General features: G+C 41.3%; 1 long non-coding RNA gene across 1 annotated transcript in view; it reads right to left on the bottom strand.

The window, feature by feature from the left end:
* Positions 1–6891: 6891 nt before the first annotated feature.
* LOC308593216 overlaps positions 6892–11959 on the bottom strand; it is a 48730-nt gene continuing 43662 nt past the window's right edge. Inside the window, exons 2-3 of the long non-coding RNA XR_014010859.1 lie at positions 7353–7449; positions 6892–6911 (exon numbers count right to left, since the gene is read on the bottom strand). This is a non-coding gene — a long non-coding RNA (uncharacterized lncRNA). The remainder of the gene's footprint in view (positions 6912–7352; positions 7450–11959) is intronic.

Raw genomic sequence — 11959 nt, 5'->3', positions numbered from 1 at the left:
TGGGAAGAAATATACGAACTATTTGAAGAGCAACTGTAATCAACAAATTACACTAGTAGGACTACAAGAAGTTTTGTAAGGAGAAATAAATGAAATATTGCAAAGTAGAGGAAAAAATAGAGATATTAGTTATGAGTTTAAATGTAATAGTAAGATGAAAGTAAGAAATGAAATGAAAGTAAGAAATGTAAATTAAGTGAATAGATTGGAAAATTTTCAGATGTGATTGATGGAAGTAAAAAAATTGTATATGTTAAAAAACTTATATATATATATATATAGATGATAGATAGATAGATAGATAGATAGATAGATAGATAGGAAAGGTCTGCTCCAGCTGTGAAAGCTTGGGGAAGGACTATGATTTGCATGCTGAAGGTTCTGTGTTAAGTTCCCAGTGTCCCTAGAGGGGGCTGAGTAAGCCTTTGCCTGCATTGTCACTGCATCACTGTGATCAGTACTAAGCTGGGTGGACCAGTAGTCTTAGCTTAAGGAATCTTACAATGTTTCTACATTCCCAAGCTTTGTAGTCTGCTCCTGCATTCATGAATGTAAACAATTTAATTTGAGCCCATGAATGCATTCACATTTCCTAATGCACTCATTATTTATTTCTGTACCACATGCGGGCAAACCATTTTATAGCTGCAACCCTGCAGTTATGTAAAGTGATAAATTCTCTGGATTCATAATGCTGAAATTTTCTGACTTTGTGCAATTAAACCCAAGGCTTTAGCAGTGTATTTTGCACAAAATATGTTATTTATAAACACATTAATTTTTCATTTTCTTCTGATGCATGTTTATTAAAATTGTTTTGAGTTTATCGTTACATTAGTTGGATTTTTGTGCACATAGAGAACAACGTCCCCATAAATCTGCACATCGAATAGAGCTCCCCTTGTTCCTCCTTGCGTCGATTTTGCTCCAGCATTCCAAAGCAGAACAGCAAAAGGTTCTGTTTATTATTTGGTATTCGTTCATTATTAATGTATAATTTCACATGCCTCAAAGGTTTATATTTTGTTTGTGCTTCTGCTACAGGAGCCAATAAAGTCTGCTGTTTAGCTGGAAGCGTTCAGCAGCAGAAGCTACTAGGGAAATGCCTTTAAGATTATTAAAGCAAAATGTTTTATTTAGAACATGATCGATATATAGATTTGTGGTGCAAATTAAAATCAGACCTTCGTAACCTTTTGCATTCCCTTCCACTTAGAAGCATCCTGGCTGAATTTAAAGTAATATTTAAATTTGTAAATGGGAGCATCTAAATGGCCAGAATAATATGTTTTTATTGGTCCAGGGTGACGTATATACCACCCTGAATATATACATATATATTCAGCAGTAAAATCTTTAAGAAGAGTATAAATTGAAATATTTGTCATACGCTTTGAAAATAGTTAGGCATACTGGTAGGATTTTTCCGCTTCTTGTAAAATACTGAAAACGTAGCTTATACCTGATTTTGCACATTGAGCTGCAGATGCTGAATTAATATCTGTATTAATTATTTATCTGTATTAATTATTTATTTACACTCGCGATTTCTGCCTGGCGCTCTGTACCAAAGTGTGCTCAAGGCCGCTCATGGGAGGACTTGGGGCAAAACGGATTTCTTGGGAGATGGGGGGCAGATGGATCAGTGGCAGTTCAGGTGCTGTGGAGAGCAGCGTTATGGAGCTTCAGTGAGGAAGTTGTTATTTTTTAATCCCTTTGACGTCCCCAGCATGGAGCGCTGGTATATTGGAGACAGAGAGCAAGGATTAAACCGGTGGTTCCTTGGCTCTGTAGCCACTCAGAACTCTTATCAGTGCCAAGCAACAAGGAAAAGTTTCTCTAAGGGTCCCGGTGAAGCTGTCGGGGCTCTTTAAATCCATTCCTCCTCTTTCTGCTTGGAGCTGAAGGGAGCTCTGAACAAGCACATCAATCGGATCTAGCAATCCTTCCTCATGGCCCCTGATGCGAGGTAGAGTTGAGGGAGAAATGTATTCTGTTTGCATTTGTATGTGAACCTGCCTAATTCACATATCCAGAACTTATACATGAAGTGAAAAGCAGCTGTCCTTCGAAATTTGCACTCTTCTACATTTGGCGACGTGGTTTTCCATTTTTTTTTTAAAAAAAGATCCATAGAAAAGTGGAAGGGACTTCCTCGGGCAGTTGTGGACTCTCCTTCTTCTGAGGTTTCTTCCATCAAGATGTTTCTGAGCTTGTGCACCATTGCCTTGCCTCTTATCTCTCCACCTCCCTCTAGGCAGAAACATTCAGAAGCCCGTTCTTACTCAAGTCCCCATGCACAGCTTTGGGGAAGAGACGGGGCTCAGTGCTAGAGCATCTATCTTGCAAGCAGAAGGTCCTTGGTTCCATCTGATATCTCTATGTGGGGCTAGGAGAGATTTCTGTATTGAGCTAGATGGGGCAATGGCCTGACTGGGTATAAGGCAGCTTCCTATGTTTTCTGTTTGCTGGCAGCACCCCTATATAGTGGTACCTCGGGTTAAGAACTTAATTCATTCTGGAGGTCCGTTCTTAACCTGAAACTGTTCTTAACCTGAGGCACCACTTTAGCTAATGGGGCCTCCTGCTGCTGCCGTGCAATTTCTGTTCTCATCCTGAAGCAAAGTTCTTAACCCGAGGTACTATTTCTGGGTTAGCGGAGTCTGTAACCTGAAGCGTCTGTAACCTGAAGTGTCTGTAACCCGAGGTACCACTGTACTAGGGACACAAGAGAGGAAAGGGCTGCTATAGATGCTCAAAGCTGGTGGGGGAGGGGAGTCAGTGTGGTGCCCTCCACACTTACTGTAATCCATTTAAGGAAAGGAAGAGATATTATGATGGTGATTTATAGCCTGCCCTTTTCCTAGGCCAAGACTCAGGACGGCCCATACAAATTAAAACAACACAGATAAAATGCAAAAAGCTAAAAGCATATGATAGATTAACAACCTAACTCGGATAGAATTAAAAAGTTATAAAAACTCACTGCAGTCAACTGAAGGCAACAAACAATGCCCTGGGCTCTCCCTGCCGCCCCCCTGCCAATGAAAACTAACAAATGAATAGAGAAACTACCCAAGTGATGCTGACACAAAGCCTCACACATACACTAAGTAAAAGAATGCAAATTTACCACCCCCTCTTCCCCCTCTCCTCACCTCCTTTCTCCCTCAACCTTCTACTGTATATAACATTAATGTCTCACATCAAATGTAACTGATCTGTAGAAAAGACTCTATGACCTGAAAATAGAGACAATGCGCGTACTTTTGTAACCCAAGAAAACCTTTAATAAATACTATTTTAAAATAAAATAAATAAAATGATGTGAAATATATACTGTAGCTGCCTGTTACACAATAAATAACATGTAATTTCACCAGAAGTTATCAAAAGAAGCTTTTCTGGCCTTCCAAATGGTAAGGACGTATACTATTTTTAGTTAAGAAATTACCAGTTACCTACACAGCCTTGAATAATACACCCACCCCAGGCTAAGATATTGTCAGATATGAATAGCCCACTGCATTTAAATCATCCAGCTAACATTATGAAGTGGACAATTAGCAGATAACACCCCCATAGGACTGCTCAGTTTTTAAATTCTCCATTAATTTCCTCAGTGACATTTGATCTCTGAACAGGAGCACATTATTGGATTTCCCCCTTTGGGTACCAGAGGATGCTAACACCCCCCCCCAAAGCTTCCTTTGTTCTCCCTTGTGGTGCAAACTAGAAACTTTAATCATATCTCTCTCACCTCTTGCTCAAAATTCAGTTATTCACATTTTTTCACAGGTTTAGAAACGAAAATATCCACTCAAGTTTGACATCCCCTAACTCTTCCTATGCCACATGGCGGAAGGTACATGCCAGCTGTGTGAAAATATTGAAACCCCATGAATATTGTTTTGTATGAGCTGGCAAGCTTCTTTTCTCATAAACTTTGTCTTTCAAGGCAACATAGCTATGATTCACCCTGTTCTAGAACATTCTTATTAAAACAGCAAATTCATCTCTCCTATAAAATCCCTTTTTTGGGGGGAAACCACCACCTTGAAAACAAGATGCCCATTGTATTCATAGCAGAGAACAAGAGGGCCAATAGGAGTCACACACAGACATAGCTGAGTGATATTCGGCTGCAGCTTTCTTGGTTTATCCATCTTCCTTGGTTCACCAACAGATGGTAGAAAGGGTCAGATGGGATGGGATGGAATAACCCATGTCAGGGGTTAGGTTCCATTGCTTTCGCTTCTGCTTCCTGCCTGATGTCCTCTATGGGCCACCCAGCCAGACCCTCAATGCTTGGATCCCTCCAAATAGGCCCAATTTGGCTCAGACCTTGGCTGAATCCAATGCAGAGCCCTAATATTTGACACCATAGATTTAGCATCAGTCAACTGTATTTAGCACCACAGATGATATTTACCACCGTAGATTTAGCAACATAGATGGGACTATCTGAGAAGGGGAAGGTTGCTGAACATGTCTTCACTGTGCCACCATAAATAAGAACATAAGAAGAGACTTCTGGATCAGGCCAAAGGCCCATCTTAGACCAGTATCCTGTTCTTGTGTAGAGCCATTTTTCTACATGGGTATCAGTTGGTGACTGTGGTATATTCGTCTGAAGACGTAGCTCATCTTCCTTTGACCACAGCTTTCCGCCCTTTCTGTTTTTAGTGCACAGGTTGCAAATTGAGTTGCAAAATCATGAAATCTACATTGCTTATTAAAGGATGAGTGGAGTTAGAGATTGCAGTCGAGCCTCTGTAATATTTAAAAGATCCACTATATGCCTAGCTGCACTCCTAATATTTACAGGGTTCGTAAATCTTCCATGTGACACTGCCAAGAAATACTCTTGTATAAAACATGAAGATCAATCCCTTCTGTCGCTACTAAAATGCATTTTGTATTAGGTTGGAAGATCAGTAATCGGAAAGCATCCAGCTTTGAGTGATCAACTATTGATATGTTAATGTTTGGCTTTCTGCTGGACAGTCATGTAATATAACTCTTAAAGTGGATGCCATGGGTATGCATATATTGTGTTCAATCATATTACAAAATAAATCATTCTTTGATCAATGAGGTAGGAGAAGCTTCTACATGGAATGAAAGAATTGTGACAGGATAGAACTGGAAAGGGGATGACTTTGAAGCAAACACCAAGAAATGCTCAGAAAACTAATTAGCACCCTAAAAAAGATTAGCTTTATATACCTGCTAACCTAGGTCTAACAGTAGATATGGGAAACAGGTCTGCCAAATTCTCTTAAGCATGGCAGCTAAATGGAAACTTCAGGTGCAGAGCAAGTATATTTCTGAATGCTATATGCTGGGGAGCAAACACATGAGATGATCATTGCCTGGGTGGTTGCTGTTGGAGACAGAAGACCAATCTGTATGGTTCATGGTCTCAAGCAGCAAGGCAATCCTTGCAGTTCTCAGAAAGTCCAACTGCCTATAGCTAACTGGCTCTGGGTGCACTGGTGGAGGAAGGCAGGTGCAGGGTGTGTGGCGCACACTGGGTGTCAGCCATGAGGGTGGGTGACATTGCCGACCCCCCATGCCATGCGGGTAATGCCCCTGGACATTTGCTGCGTGGGTGGTGGGCCGCCAGGGATGCTGCTGCCACAGGCGGCAAGCGGCGCCCCTCTCGACGCTCGCCACGTGGGCAGCAGGCAGGCGGCTAGGGACTCTCACTGCACTGGCTGCTAGCAGCGCCCCCCCCACTCGCTGCACGGGCAGCGAGCGGCTAGGGACTCTCACCGTGTGGGCCGCTAGCCCTGCCCCCATGGGCCGGCTAGCCCAGCCCCACGCCACTCCGGGTGCTGGGACAGGTAGCTCCGTCCCTGTCTGCATGCTGTCACCATACAACTAGTACTGGGATGGCTGTTCCCCAAATGCCATCTCAATTTAAGTATTGATACAAAGCACACCATGCTTTAAAGCCTTAAAACACAGAGAATCACACTGCAATCCTTTGCATATCTATTCAAAAGTAAGTCTTACTAAATTTTGTGGGGCTTACTCCCAGGTAAATATAGGTTTTAAGTCTTAACTTTGCAAACATGCTATTCATTCATTCTACCTGTGCAATTAATTCCCTGATGCTGAAATTCTTTAGAATTGGTGGATTGATATTTGGATCTGTCCTGTTAGCAGTTTAGATTCATAATTTTAACCTCATACTTTTTTTTTTGCTAGCTGACTTGTGAAATGAGATATCAGAAAAGCATGCAGAGAGGTGTTTAGGAAGCACAGGCAATGAAAAACGAAAATTCAAACACATGCCTTCTGTATCCCAGAGAAAAATAATAATTCCTCAAGGCCGTGGGGAATATAGCTACCAACTCATTTACTCATACGAAATGTGCTTTCCAAGTCCTGTTGTGTGAATAGGCATCACAGAAATGATGAGAATAAATGAATATATATATTTGCTTTAAACTAGCTGGATGGCAGCTGTAGACGATTATTATTCTGCTTTTTCTGCCATCATCATTATAAAGAGATGACTAGATTTTGTGTAAGAGGCTGATTAAAGCAGCCATGAAGCAAATGTTGTCAATCATAATCTCTCTGCTGCCCTAATATCGACATATTGTATTTGTCCTTGGTGAAAGCCAATCAGAAAATGAATCCATGTAAATAAGAACAAAATTGCGAGCAGCAAATTATCAGCACAAGGTGAAAGGTTAAGAAGCTATCTTCATTCACGGTTTACATCAGGGGCAGCACCCAGCATTTGTTCTCTGCTTCTGGGTGTATTTAATTACCTGTTTGTAAGTCTCTAAATGCCGGGGCCCTCTTCTTCAGCGTTACCATGACAACATACTTGCCTTGAGCACTCTGGATGCTTCTGTCTACATTCAGAGGTCACCTGGAAGCCATGCATGTGGCTAAAACAGAAAAAATAATGGGGGGGGGAGCAAAAGGAACGGAGTTCATTTCGACTTCCCTTTATTATTGGTTGCTAATGGAGTCTGTGTGGCTCTGAGCTCCGCTGAGAACTATGCTGACAGTAAGAAAGCCTTGAATATAAATGAAGGTTTTTGATGGGTGCAAATCTTAATGGTTGACTTGGCTGTCTTTCTGAGTGATGAAACATTCAGCACTACACGACTTGTTAGATATCTGTCAGGCTTGTAGTGTAATGTCACACGGATAAACAAAACAGAGGAAAATAAACAGCAAGCTAGTTAAGTGTATTTGGCTGAATCTGCGATGAGGAAAACATTTGCAGCCTGAGGCCCACATTAGCCTCTGGGCAAGCTTCCAAGGGCCACAAATCAGGGGTGGACAGGGCTAGAAATGAATGGAACCATAAATGCAAATGTTACCTTTGCACAGTAGGCTAGTTGGTACCCATGCTCACACACCCCTCTCCGTTCTCCATCCAGACAAATGAGAGGCACTGCCAGAGTTCAAGGAAACATTCTAGTCAGGCAAATACATTTGTAGTGTGAAGCAGTACAGGAGGCATGATGCGAGTCAGCACTGGGAACTGAATCAGGCAACACATTCCTCCAGCCTAAGTATTATCAGCCAAACACATTCCCTCAATAGGCTAAGTACCTGGCTAGGTAGCAATGGAACACAGGGACTACCATTGGTTTATTATTTCAGTATTTTGTGGGCGCACAATAAATAATGCAGCAAAGAAATGATTGTGCAGCCTGCACATCTGTGCCTGAACAGTTGTGTTCTCAAGGATATGCCCTCAAAACAAAATGATCATCAATTTCTATGCTGGAAAATATTCCATTTTGTGCCTGTTTCCAAGATATCTGATTATATTTGATTTAGTGTTCCTTTGCCACCCTTATGATGATGACTACGCTTTGATGTTTGCTTTAATCTTGAAGAGTAAATAGGAGTATCGAAATCTGGTAGAACATCAGTGCCTAAGCGTAGCATATTTGTTAGTTGTTTTTGAGATAAGGACAGCCTGTGAGTTCTGAGGTGCCATGGCAATAGCACATTTTACATGGGTTTTAAAGCAGAGTGAGATAATCCCGTAGTAGTAATAGTCCTCCTCCTCCTCCTCCTCCTCCTCCTCCTCCTCCTCCTCCTCCTCCTCCTTCTTCTTCTTTTATTTATACCCTACACATCTGGCTGGGTTTCCCAACCACTCCGAGTGGCTTACAGCATATACTGTATAAAACATAGTAAAGAGTGGCTTACAGTAAGTATTGAAAGACTCTCACTCCTAACATATGACCATCTAGCATATAGCACATAGAAACAGATCATCTCTAAAGAAGACCAAGAGCTTAGTCTTATCATAATTTATAACCAGCTTTTCACTATTCTGGTATGAAGAAAATCACTTAAAACCCCTTCTAAGATTCACCTTTGTTAAAAAGAACAATACAGCACAATCTTCACACAGCAATATGCAAACTGCCATGCTTCCCAATTTGGAAGTGTGAATCTCAGGTGAATTGAACTTGAGCACCAGATCATACAAATAAAGATCTAAAAATAGGGAGACAAAGGGCATCCTTGATGAGCTTTGTTTCGTTCTTATGGATGCTCCAATGCAGAAATAACTCTTATTGCAGTACAGTTGAAATATATTAACCTTCTTCATCCTTTATGGGATTGCAGTCCCAGTTAATAAAGTACCTTTGTCAAGGCACAGAAATTGCCCATCATGTTCAGAGATAGATACCCACCTAAATCTTAACCCAACTGAGGTTAAGCTCAAACAACCTCCAGCTGTGATAACAGGTATGATTTCACTGGGTGCCAAATGCTCAGGAGAATCTCAAAGGGGAGGGCATTCCACAACCTCAGAACAAGTTCTGTGTTATTACCCTGTATATCTTTTCTGCATCCTAGCAGAGTCTTTGCCCTCCACAACATAGAGCATGGTAAACCAAATGAGATTTAATCTGAGGACAATTGATTTTTCTTCAGATCTTTACTTTTATTATTTCTCTAAATGTGCTAGATGAGTTCTTATACAAGTTCTTGGCTACACAGTTGGCTGTTTCTATTTTTATCCAGACTTGCTATAGTTATTTTGGGGCTATAGAACTCTTTATTTACATCAACCAGCTGAACATGTATTCTCAGTTTGTGAATAAACAGCTAACATTTTCATCCAGACATTGTACGGCATATTGTCTGCTGCTTAAACAAAGATGCTTGGGTTGTATTCAGTGGTTACACACGTGCAAGGAATCTCACATTACTGATATTCCCATTCCCACCCTGCAGCTCCCTGCAGTGACAGACAGTATTAGGAAATCCAGAGAGCAGTGCAGCCTCACTGGTCACTAGTCCTCAGTGATTTCATGGGCAAACACCTGGTATAAAGATGCTTGTGTCTGGACTGTTATTATTTCTTCGTTTCAAATCATATTTTTTAAAAACATCAGACAGAGACCCTGGCTAGGAATGGGGGATAAATTAAATACAGTTTACAAACCTGTCTGATTTTCTCTTATTTCCAAGAATTATTTTCAAGTTTGTCAGTTTTCATTTCTATACAAATTTTCTTTTTTCCTTTCTTTTTTTAAAAAATAGTACAGCAGTGCTTTATTGCAGCATTTCACATCTCATAAGTTGATCTCATATACAATCTTATGTATATTACTATTCAAAATAATCTCCTACTCCTACCTATGAAGGGTTTCCCCTACAGTTCTTTGAAAAGTTTTGAAGACGGATCTATCACTTGTAGAGAGTTCATAGAAGCAAACAAGTCTACTTTGTTCACTTTGCCTTTTAGCCAGTCTTTTTAAATGTCCCAATAAATTATTCTACAACCCCCCCCCCCTAAATGTGTTCCTTTTATCCTGTGCTGTCTTGGGCAATGTGTTGAACTGCTTAGGGGGAATAATATGAGTAATTGGCAATGTTACCAAAGGAACTTTTTAAAACTTGACTGAACTTTTATTGCAGATGTTCTTCAGTAATGTACACAACACAGAATTGTGTCCTGTTCTATGGTGATACTGTACAGTAGTTAATTTGTCAACAGTAGGATACCACCTACAAAAAGGGCAAATCAGTTTTGTTTGAAGGAAGTGAAGACTTTGTGGTGTTTCTGCTGGAAATAAATAACATTTATAGCTTGTAGAGCACCTTAAAGCATTCAAAATGCTTCTCAAACATTCTCTCAATAATCTGTGCAACAACTCTTCTTATTGCTATTTTGCAGATGGAATGAGGTTGAGTTTTACAAAGGTAACAAGGTTTTACAAGTGGAGCGAGGTGGTGTTTTGGTAAAGACGAGCATCTAGTGAATTCATGGCAAGAGACAAGAGTTCAACAGAGAACTTCCTGCTTCACAGTTCAGTATCATATATAAAGCTGGATCCAGAGAATAACCGCTCACCTGTCTGACAGTGGGCGCCATTTGTGGACTGTTGCACAGCACTCCCAATCTCCCCTGAGACATGCCAGTTGGCCTTCCCACAGCCGTGGACTATTGGGGTTCCCACCAAACACCTATTTAAACAAGGCAATCTGTGGCTTCACTGGGAGCAGGGCCAGGTGAGTGGACCGAGAGGTTGTGGGCATTGCTATGGTCTTATGATGATTGCTGTTGAAGAGCTGGGAAGGAATTTTCCCTGCTCCACAGGTTTCACCTTCCCCCTAGCAATTGTCACAACTTTGGCGGTTTTAGGCCTTGGGTGGAATCCTTTAGTCTGTTATTCTTATGGAGGGTGGGTGTGAAGTGGTGACTCACCCCCCCCCCACAACGGCGTTTTCAGGGTTCCCCGTTAAAGGGGCTTGTGTGAAGGGAGTCACTGGACATACACTGAAAGGTTGTCAATGAACTTCCTAAAGCTGCACAGAGAAGGGGGGGGGGGCTGGCTGTGTAAACATACATTTTGCAGTGCCCCCCCTCTGATCTGACTAACCCTGCTGAGCCTCAGTTCCCCTTCTGAGGGGCTGAGAGGGATACACTCCCAATGCCTAAGCCAAGGTTTCCTACATCTGAAACTGTTAATAAAGTTGTGGCCATTTTAAATCCCAATACATGTTGCCATGTGTGACTCATTGCTCTCGGACTGTCTCCCAGGGGTTGGGGGGTCTCTGCATGGGCACGCAAATGTATCTGCCAAGTGCTGCTCAGCGTGCCAGGCTAAAAATAAAAATGAAAATAAAGGGAGAGCAGTTCAGGCATTGTCAGTGGACCCCACATAGGTGCTGGTGCCCTGGCAGAAGCCCAAGGATGTATGGAGTTGCCCATATTCAGCAAATTCAAGCAGCTCATTTGAAACCTGCTCATTTGGGTGGGGGGTTGGGGGGGGAAGATACATACATTGCAATCCACAGTTGTTATCCACACTGGAGGAAAGGGAGAGTATCTGTGAACACAGTGAGATGGCAAGCTTTCTAGTCCTGAAACATAGTAATGTTATAATGAAGGTATTGTCGCAGATCTTTTAATTTGCATGCAGGGAGCACACACAGCTTAATTTTATTAATAAATAAATGTGCATTTGTTTCATTCTGAGTTCGTAATTATTTCTTCTCTAGTCCCCATTCCACATGTTTGTTAAACAAATCAATAAGCTACTTAACATTCTGTAGCTTATTGAAGTGATAGCAATGAATTGCTTTCTGTTTTCCCTTTCCCCAGTACCGGCTGTAAATATGCATTTGCACATGTTGCATGCTACATAGGCAAGCTAGAGATTTATCTTCTGGTAGATGGTAATTTATTTTTCTTTGCTGCTTCACAAAATTTATGCTATTGTAGTGTAAATCTAACATATTGGAGTTGATTTAGGAAACCTTGCAGTGTATTGGTATTGTGTGGCTCAACACCATAGGCACAGTTTATATTTTCCTTTAGATTGGACTATTGTGACTGTTTTTGTGGATATGACATGATAAGGTGGCAAGCAGTGGAAAAATGCAAGCACTGTAATTCCTAGACCAGTTCTTCCTCATATAATATGTCATTCCAACAGTGGCGTAGCGT

Source organism: Podarcis bocagei, assembly GCF_964188305.1.
Source record: "Podarcis bocagei genome assembly, chromosome: 8".
Classification (NCBI taxonomy): domain Eukaryota; kingdom Metazoa; phylum Chordata; class Lepidosauria; order Squamata; family Lacertidae; genus Podarcis; species Podarcis bocagei.
The sequence above is the reverse complement of the archived record's forward strand: the minus strand, read 5'-3'. Positions and strand labels throughout refer to the sequence as shown.